The sequence below is a fragment of the Monodon monoceros genome, unplaced genomic scaffold (genome assembly GCF_005190385.1).
Source record: "Monodon monoceros isolate NGI ecotype Baffin Bay Population unplaced genomic scaffold, NGI_Narwhal_1 Super_Scaffold_7, whole genome shotgun sequence".
NCBI lineage: Eukaryota > Metazoa > Chordata > Mammalia > Artiodactyla > Monodontidae > Monodon > Monodon monoceros.
In genome coordinates this window covers 76,626,488-76,635,922 of record NW_021703784.1, presented here as the reverse complement: position 1 = coordinate 76,635,922, position 9,435 = coordinate 76,626,488, and positions in this window count along the sequence as shown.

Genomic DNA, 9,435 nt, shown 5'->3' with positions numbered 1-9,435 from the left:
ATATCTCTAAGTGAACACTTACTGTCCCAGGCACTGTGCTAAGCGCTTGTGATATTATCTCATTTAATAATTATAATAACCCTATTTGGTTGACTCTGCTATTACCACTATTTTATAGATAAGGCATTTAAGGCACAGAAAATCCAGAAACTTGCCCAAGGTTAAAAAATAACTAGCAGGTGAAAGTTAGGATTTGACTGCAGAAATTCTGATTCCAGAGCACATACTATAGATCATCTAAAATGGTCACCATTTTAGACTTGGAGGGAAAGAAAGAATATAAAGAATACAATGTAAGAAAAACAAGAAGGCATATTATTCAGCACCACTTTGTGGCCTCATCCTTAAAACTCTTCACTTGTTGCAAAGGCAGAAAAGACCACTGAAGCCTGGTCTGAACTGGGAACGGCTTCATGAAGAAAGTGACTCAAACTGATGGCTGCAGGAAGAACCAGCATTTAGGTAACCAATTAAAACAACCGGATAACATGATGTGTTACCACTTGTGGAAGCAGACCTCAGTGGTGAAAAGAAACAAAATCTTGCCCTAGCAAATATTTTGACCCAAGTTAGAGAAAGTCAGTAGAAGTAAGCTCAAACAAGACACTGAAGTTTCCTCCTGCCTTAAAAGAAATGGAATGTCCTGATTCAAGTCATAAATCTTGCTAGTGAAGGTCTCAAGAGTATTAGCAATAGATTATTACATGTGCGTATTTAAGGGACAAATGACTATTTCTCCCCTCAATGGAAAGTCATTTCAAAATCATACAGTAAACAACAGAAGAATCTGAATCAGTTTGTGCCAAATCAAACTTCAAGGACTGTCTCTACAAAGTTTACCTGGATTTTCCCTGGCAGAAAATCTGTTATTGAAATACGTGGGCCTGGTTGTAGAAGAAGGAGTTAGACCAGTTCTGGGGAAATCATGACTCATTGTAATTCAGTCCCCATGCGATCTTGGCAGAGATCAAGAACGACTTTACAACAGCTGGGAAATCTGCAGGGGATACCTCTGTGAATGGTCGAGGATGAACGGCCTATGGGACCATGGGGCTTTGATTTAGTTGAAAGGGTTCTAACTGACATAGTATACCTGTGAGTATGGCTCTGTATTTTGGGGAATAGCAACAAATGTTTTTCATTCTTTGGTCCCAGGACATCTAGTTATATTTATTGAGTGGATAACTGAAACAAGATGACCCTGGCATCTCAAAGCATTGTTGAATTTTTGAGATTTTTTTTTTTTTTTTCAAATCACAGGGACAAACCATCACTTCGTTTTGAGCTCCAAATGAGCTGAGGATAATATTTAGCCTGACATTGATCTTTAAGTATAAAAGCTTAAATTATCTGGGTTCATGTTAACCCTGCAGTCATGCCAAGTGCTGCCACCTCCTTGAGATGCCTTAGGCTCCAATGAGGAGTAATTTCTGTAGCACAGTGGCACTAGGGATGAATGGTTTTGCTTTTTAACTACATGATTGGGCTCCTAAGACTAGAATTTAGAATATAGAATTGTTATTCGTATATGTCTGCCTAGTGATAGCTTCATAAAGGTGTGGTCCTTGACTCACAGAATTTTGGGACCGTAGAATTTCAAGTCCAATTTTTTCCATTGCTATTTCTCTCTACGTAGGGTGATAGTTGAAATATTTAACAACTAGGATGGCTAGACACTGACCAATAAGAAACAAAAAAGCATTTGTTTGTAGAATGACAACACTACTTATTTCATAAAGATAAGGTCAGATTAAATGAGTAAGCATTTGCAGTATCTAGATGATAGTAGGTACTTAATATATACACAATACATGTTTATTAATTTATTTGATTTCATCACGTCACTGTATTCTTTCTCAATGTGTATTCCTATCTATTGCTGAATTTTCAGTAAATTCTCTCTCTGCCTCTGTCTCTCTCTCTTTGGGGGGATTTCAATAAACTGGTTTATGGTTTCAGTAAACTGACATCCAGGGCCTTCCTTGGTGGCACAGTGGTTAAGAATCCACCTGCCAATGCAGGGGACACGGGTTCGAGCCCTGGTCTGGGAAGATCTCACATGCTGTGGAGCAACTAAGCCCATGTGCCACAACTACTGAGCCTGCAAGCCACAACTACTGAAGCCTGCACACTCTAGGGCCTGTGCTCTGCTACAAGAGAAGCCACTGCAATGAGAAGCCCGTGCAACACAACGAACAGTAGCCCCCACTAGCTGCAACTAGGGAAAGCCCTTGTGAAGCAACGAAGACACAATGCAGCCAAAAATAAAAATAAATAATTAAAAAGAAAAACTGACATCGATTCTTTTAAGCTGCTACTTGTAAATACCTATAGCATAGATTTTATCACTCAGTCAACTAACATTAAACTCTTACTCTTTGCTCTAGCATTTTCTAGACTTTGTGAAAAATAAAATAATTAGGTATAGTGATGTCCAAAGTAAAACGTTGGTGTAACACTTTCTAAACTATGTACTGCAGAATATTAGTGGGTTTTCAAGGTGTTCATGGGCCAATAAATTGAAGATACTCTGGTTAAACATTTTTTTTAATTATAAGACTTCACTGACCTTTTAATATCTCATGACTGCTGTGAAAATTTAAAGGCAACCTTAAAATTATATCATGCAGTGTTTCTCAAACTGATGTGACCTTGGGACACTTATTTTTATTAGAATACTTACTCACATTTATTAGGACACTAGTATTCCACAGAACTGATTCTGCGAAATGATTTAAGGACTGAGAATCAAAAACACCTGGGCACTCATCATTTATCTGCCACCAAGCAACTATATGAAATTAGGCAAGTTGCTTAAACTTTTCTGTGCTTCTATTTTCCCAACTTTTAAATGGTAGTAATAAGACCAATACTACCATCATCTAACTACCACGTAGAAAAGGAAGTAGGAAGACAAATGTGAAAGTAATTTTGAAAAGTCTCATTGGTATACAATTGCATACCCTTGTAAGTCAACTAGAAGAAAATAATGAAAGACAATTTATAGAATCATATTGGAAACTACTTAATTGTGTGATACTGTTGGATCATTTCCTGTGATGATCATGAAAATCTTACAAACATTGCTTTTCATTAAAAATTGAAAACAATAGCTATAAATCGTCAATCAAGGATAATAATGATTCTAAATTTATCAAAGTCTGAATACAAATGGCTCTGTTTTCTGCACTATTACTCTAGCGACTTGACAGAAAGCCTTCGGAAGCAGATGGCTCATAGTTGCCAAATAGTTTCACATGAGATTGTACTCATGAAGGAACAAGCAGCATGATGTAATTTTTGGACTGTCTTCATAAAACAAAGTTAATGTGTTTCATTTAATTCCCAATACATGTTCAATTATAGGATTTTTTTCTATCAAAAGATATGTAATAGTTTAAAAAATTCTTTTTAGAATCATGAAATAAGACCAGAATAATTACACATCAGTCCTTTGATATGTATGTGGAAACATGTATTGGACGAACAGTTTCAGAACAGAAATTTCTCTTTTAGTATGTCACAGCGAAAGTGGTTATTTTTGTTATCATGGGTTGAATGATTCCCAAAGACATTACTGGTGTTTTGACTTGGGTTTTTAATTGTCTTTGTGGTTTTCATAGAATGCTGTCACAGCCAACAAGGAAAACCAGTATAAAGATGGTGTACTGTCCCCCAAAAAGTGCAAAAAAGGAAAGGACACAAAGAAGGTTAATGGGAAGGGTCAGGGATGCTCAGTAACTAAAATGAATGTGATGAGAGTTGGCAATTCAGCCTTGTCCTTCTTCTGTGCTACAAAAGGCAATGCTAGTCTGTGAGAAGAAGTTGGAATGCTGCATTCAGGTTTAAGATGTGTTAGATAAGAATCTTTGCTTTCTCACTTTCAAGCTGTATGATTTGGGGGCAAGTTACATGGTGCTTAAACCCTAGTTTTCTCTCCTGTATTATGGGGATATTATTATTTACCTCAGAGGTTGAAAGAAGTGTTCAATAAAAAAACAAATCTATAACAGTGACTGGTATATAGTAGGCACTCAATATGCATTTCAGAACATGAGTTGTGAAGAGAAACCCTTTCACCAATTGATGGTAGCAATATTCCCATTATTTCTAACAGTCATTTTATATGTACCATTTTAATGAGAAACCAGCCCCTTTGAAGTCCCTGGGAACAACAGGAAAAGAATACAGGAGAGCAGTGCTTACTATGGATACTCCAAACACTTCCCTTGCACATGTGGGACCTTCAGATTGGATCTGGAAACTCTCTATGAGGGTTCTTCTACCTTTGAAGACCACCCAGAAGCTCCAGCTGGAGAACACTGTGGCTCATTTTCCCTGGATTAGGAGCCAAGAAGAACCTATTACACATCTGCTCTGCTCTCTGGCCTGAATACCCAGTCTCTTTATAGTATAGTTCTAAGAAATGGACCCAAAGTCTGAGCCACATGTTTTGAAGATTATCTTTGTGAGCTTTCTCCTGACTCTAGGCAGGGATTCCTGACACTCTTAAATGTATCTGAATCACTTCTTAAATTCTGTTTACAAGCAATGTCTCCTGAAATATTTTTCATTAAATTGACCAACCCAGAAATTAATATGTGCTTTCATAGTGTGAAAAGAATTCCCCAAATCTTTGCTATTTGACACATTAAAGATTCTACCCTTTGACACAGGTTTGTATTCTGTAAACTGCTATTCCACTGGTTTACTGAAGACAGTAACACCTCAGAGATAATAGTCAGATGGCAGTCTCATGCAATAATTCACATTCAGATGACTATGAAGTGCTACAGATCTGAGTTCAAATTGCAGATTCACTAGTTACTATTTCTATGATACTGAACAAGACACTTGACTTCTCTCAGTGTCACTTTTTTTTTTTTAAGTTTTTGGCTGCACCCCATGGCATGTGGGATCTTAGTTCCCTAACCAGGGATTGAACCCATGCCTCCTGCATTGGAAGGCAGAGTCTTAACCACTGGACCATCGGGGAAGTCCCAATGTCACTTTCCTAATCAGTAACACGAAGATAATAGTGTCTGTCATAGGACTGTTGTGAAATTTAAATGAGAAAATACATAGAGAGTGTAAAGCATAATGCCTTGGTCATAGTAAGTCTTCAATCCTTGTTACCTATTCTTATAATAATTATATTTTAATTTGTCTGTCATATCAGTAAAACAAAGGATGTTGCAGCCATCAAGCCATCACATTACAGCCGCCCAAACAGTGAACCCTGAAAGAACTCAGGATAGAGACAAACAAGCTGCTCACTGCCAAGCCTTCAGCCACTGAAGTCACTCCCAACTGTGCACCCTGAGGGGATTCAGATATGGCCCCAGAGAGCTGAGGTGCATTTCAAAGGAATGATTTCAGTGAACCCAGTCTCTTGCATCTTCCCACACATAGAAAAGCACTAAATTCCTTAACTTGAGATATCTGGTTTTCTTTAATTAACAGTAACTTTTTGATGTTCAGACTACCTGGTCTTTGTTGCAAAAACCCCTATATTTACTGGATCCCCTGCGCCCGCCACCTTGCCTCTTTGGAGCAGTCTCTCAGAGTTATCTGAGATGCTACGTCCCAGGCTTGAAGTCCTCAGAATGTCTGCCAAATAAAACATAATTCTGAAAAAAAAATTATATTTTTATTAAAAATAAAAATAAAACATAGGGAGATAGTCAAATATAAAGATGCTTTTTGATAAATTGAATTAGGGAAAGAAGAAGGTGCAGTGTAAACTAGAAAGCAACTAATGAAGAATTTATTTTGGGAAAATAGATTCAGTTTTGGAAAAGAATTCAGAAGACGCAAATTAGTATATAATGGGAAGTAGCCAGCTATTTCCCCAAAGAGTTTTCTACTTTTCCTTTGTGTCACCAATACATGAAAAAAAAAACATTTCTAAGTAGAGGATAGTTCTTTAACTCAGCTTTTAGATGTATTTTGCTAACCAAATTATATCAAAGGTAGTGTAGATTTGTATTTTGTTGTACTTTTTAGGTTAAGAATAACTTCAGTGACTTTTTAGAATCCTTTTTTCTTGCATTTATGTACAAGATTTTTAAAAAATTCTTTGTTATTTCTCATGACTAAAGAAAATTATACTTTCTACTGTTGAAATGTGGGAAGTGAAATGAGGTGGCTGTTTTACTTTTTCTAGATTTATTGAATTTGCTAACATAATCAGAAAATCTTTAACTCAGTTTCTTATTTAGTAGATTTCTTTCAAAATATGAGGAGTCTGAAGTTAAATTTTGGTCTAGTGCTAAACTGAAAATACCTGTTAGTGCAGCTGAGATGCCACTTTTATAAACTGTTCTTTATTGCAACTGAAAATGACAAATTCAATAAAACTTGTTAGATTTTCTCATAGTTTCTTTCTTCAAACCCCACCATTATTTAATTAAATGTAAAAGTTCATAAATAACAATATAATACTTTCAAGTTTTCCATGGTTAAGCTACGCTGTAGATACATGATCCCATAATCACAATTCATGAATCTCTAATTATATAATGCCTATGGTTAGTGGAATGGAGACTAAAACAATTTTTTACAATACAGTTTAGAAATAGAATGATTTCATAGACATTTAGTGTTGCAATATATCCAAGGATAAAGAAAGCTATTTGGATATTATGTACTGAAAATACGACCTTACCTAATATATTTGGATTACTGGAAATTAACTTTTCTGTACCTAATTTGCTTTAATCTTCCAGTTTGCTGTATTTAGATAGAGCTACAATTAAGTTTCTAATTTTGCTGAAACTGCTTTTGTGTGACAATTACAGTCACCTCAGACCAACTTAGACCAATGTTAAATCCATAGGCTTTAGTTTAGCTTTGTTTTAATTTATTTATTTATTTTTGTCTACATCAGGTCTTCATTGCTGTGCACGGTCTTTCTCTAGTTGTGGCGAGCAGGGGCTAGTCTTCATTGCAGTGCGTGGGTTTTTCATTGTGGTGGCCTCTCTTGTTGTGGAGCATGGGCTCTAGGCACACGAGCTTCAGTAGTTGTGGCATGTGGGCTCAGTAGTTGTGGCTCGCTGGCTCTAGAGAACAGTCTCAGTAGTTGTGGCATGCGAGCTCAGTTGCTCTGTGGCATGTGGGATCTTCCCGGACCAGGGATTGAACCCATGTCCCCTGCTTTGGCAGGCAGTTTCTTTTTTTTCTTTTTCTTTTCTTTTCTTTTTTTTTTTTTTTTGCGGTACGCGGGCCTCTCACTGTTGTGGCCTCTCCCGTTGTGGAGCACAGTCCCCGGACGCGCAGGCCCAGCAGCCATGGCTCACGGGCGCAGCCGCTCCGCGGCATGTGGGATCTTCCCGGACCGGGGCACGAACCCGCGTCCCCTGCATCGGCAGGCGGACTCTCAACCACTGTGCCACCAGGGAAGCCCCTGGCAGGCAGTTTCTTAACCACTTCACCACCAGGGAAGTCCCAACAAGCTTTAGTTTTAATTCTATATTTTGTGAAAAATATAACACCTAATCTGGATGTATAGTAAAGTGCCCTTCCTTTTTTGCCCTGCTTTCTTCACCATACTCATATCCAATGTGAAGAGAACTTTGGGAATTCAAGATTAAAAAGATAAGACCTTCTTTATGTCTAATTTCATAGGTTTATTTATAGAAAATAATCAGTGGGTCATGTAGTCCTATATATAATGCTATCCCTATAATAGAAAGTGTTTAAATTATAATCGATGTCATTTTAAAGCGTTCTAAGAGTAGTTTACCTTATTATCAATTGGCACAACCTCTTTTAAAAGCAATTTGACCTATGTATTAGGAGTCACAAAACTGCATCTTATGGGACAACAGTTTTTCAGTCTTCTAGAAATGTACACCCTATATAAGAGGACATGATACTTGCTCCAATATATCTACTGTGGCATTATCTACATTAAAAAAACTTGAAAAACAATAAAATTTTGAACTGTAGAGTGATTTAGGTGACCTATGTTCTTCAATTTGATGAACTATAAAGTCACTAAACATGTAATCACGGATATTATTACAATACCTGTATCTATGACAAAATGTTTAATGTTTGATATGTAATCAAAAAGGTATTTATTCATGTTCATAACTATGAAACTATTCATAAAAAGAGTACAATAAGAAAGTTGAAGACAGTTATAGTTCAAGGTACGAATTATAGGTAGTTTTCCTTCATTCCTTCCTTCCTTCCTTTCTTCCTTCTTTCCTTCCTTCATTATTTCCTTTTGTACCATTAAATGTTATTTGTAAAATACGTAATAATTAGGAGAAAAAAGAATGTATTGTACTATCTCTCCTCATAATATCTGTATTAACAAAAAGAAAAACTTTCCTTTATATCTACACATGAAGTGGATAATTGATTCACTTTATAATATCAGACAGTAGCAATCTTTCACCTAAAATATTGAATATTGATCTAAATATACAAATATATTTGTTTAAATTATTCATATATTTGCATGCATTTTTCATGCCAGTATCTCTGGATAAAACAAGGAAGCAATTAGGCAACTGTATACTATTCTGAATAAGCAATTGATCAGGCAAACATTCTAAATTAACTGTTTCAAAGTCTACATAAAACCCAATTAAACTGAATAATACAGTAAATCCAATTAACAAATTTGTCTCAGGGAAGATAATCATATTTAAAATAGATATGTATTTTCCAGACCAATCAGAATGTTTTCCATCTAAGGACTATTGAAAAATATTTTGAAAGCTAGTTTCCAAACATCTGTAAAATGTTTTTTGTTAAAATCTCCTAATTCTCTATGGCTATTCTCTATATTTTATAATCTTGTAAGAAATCCCTAATTTAGCAGCAGGATATTACTGGAGGTCTTTTATTTTAGGGGAGCCAAAGACCTGCATTTTAAACCCAGTCTGGCACACGCTCTCTCATTGACCCTGGGCAATATGACAAGTCTCTCTGGAACTTGGGTTCTTCAACCGTGAAATTAAAGACATAGTCTATAATCTCCCTGTTTAGGGTACCAGTATTCATTAACAGGGCTCCAAAAATAAAGGCCTTATTTGGATCTGTTTTTTTCCCATGGTTGAAATAGATGATTAGCTATTTAGTTCACAGAAAGGACTCTGGGACAAACAGTATTTCTCCTTATAGTCTTAGGGACTAAAAGTTCCTTAAGGACATCAGCTGATCAAAGCATATCATTTTCTGAAAGGATTCATTAGTTAATTAGAATTTTAGCAGGTATGAGTTCTCTGATTAAGCTATCTCCTCTCTTTGTCCCCTAGGATGTGTTTGGGACCCTGAAGTCTCCGATATATTTTGATGGTAAATAGAGACCCAGGATATGAGGCATTGACAGGCTGGTGACAGGCCTAGTGATGTTTGGGGAAATGGAATTTAATAAGAAATGTTATTGAAAAGAAGTGGAAATGGCAAGATAATCCAGTT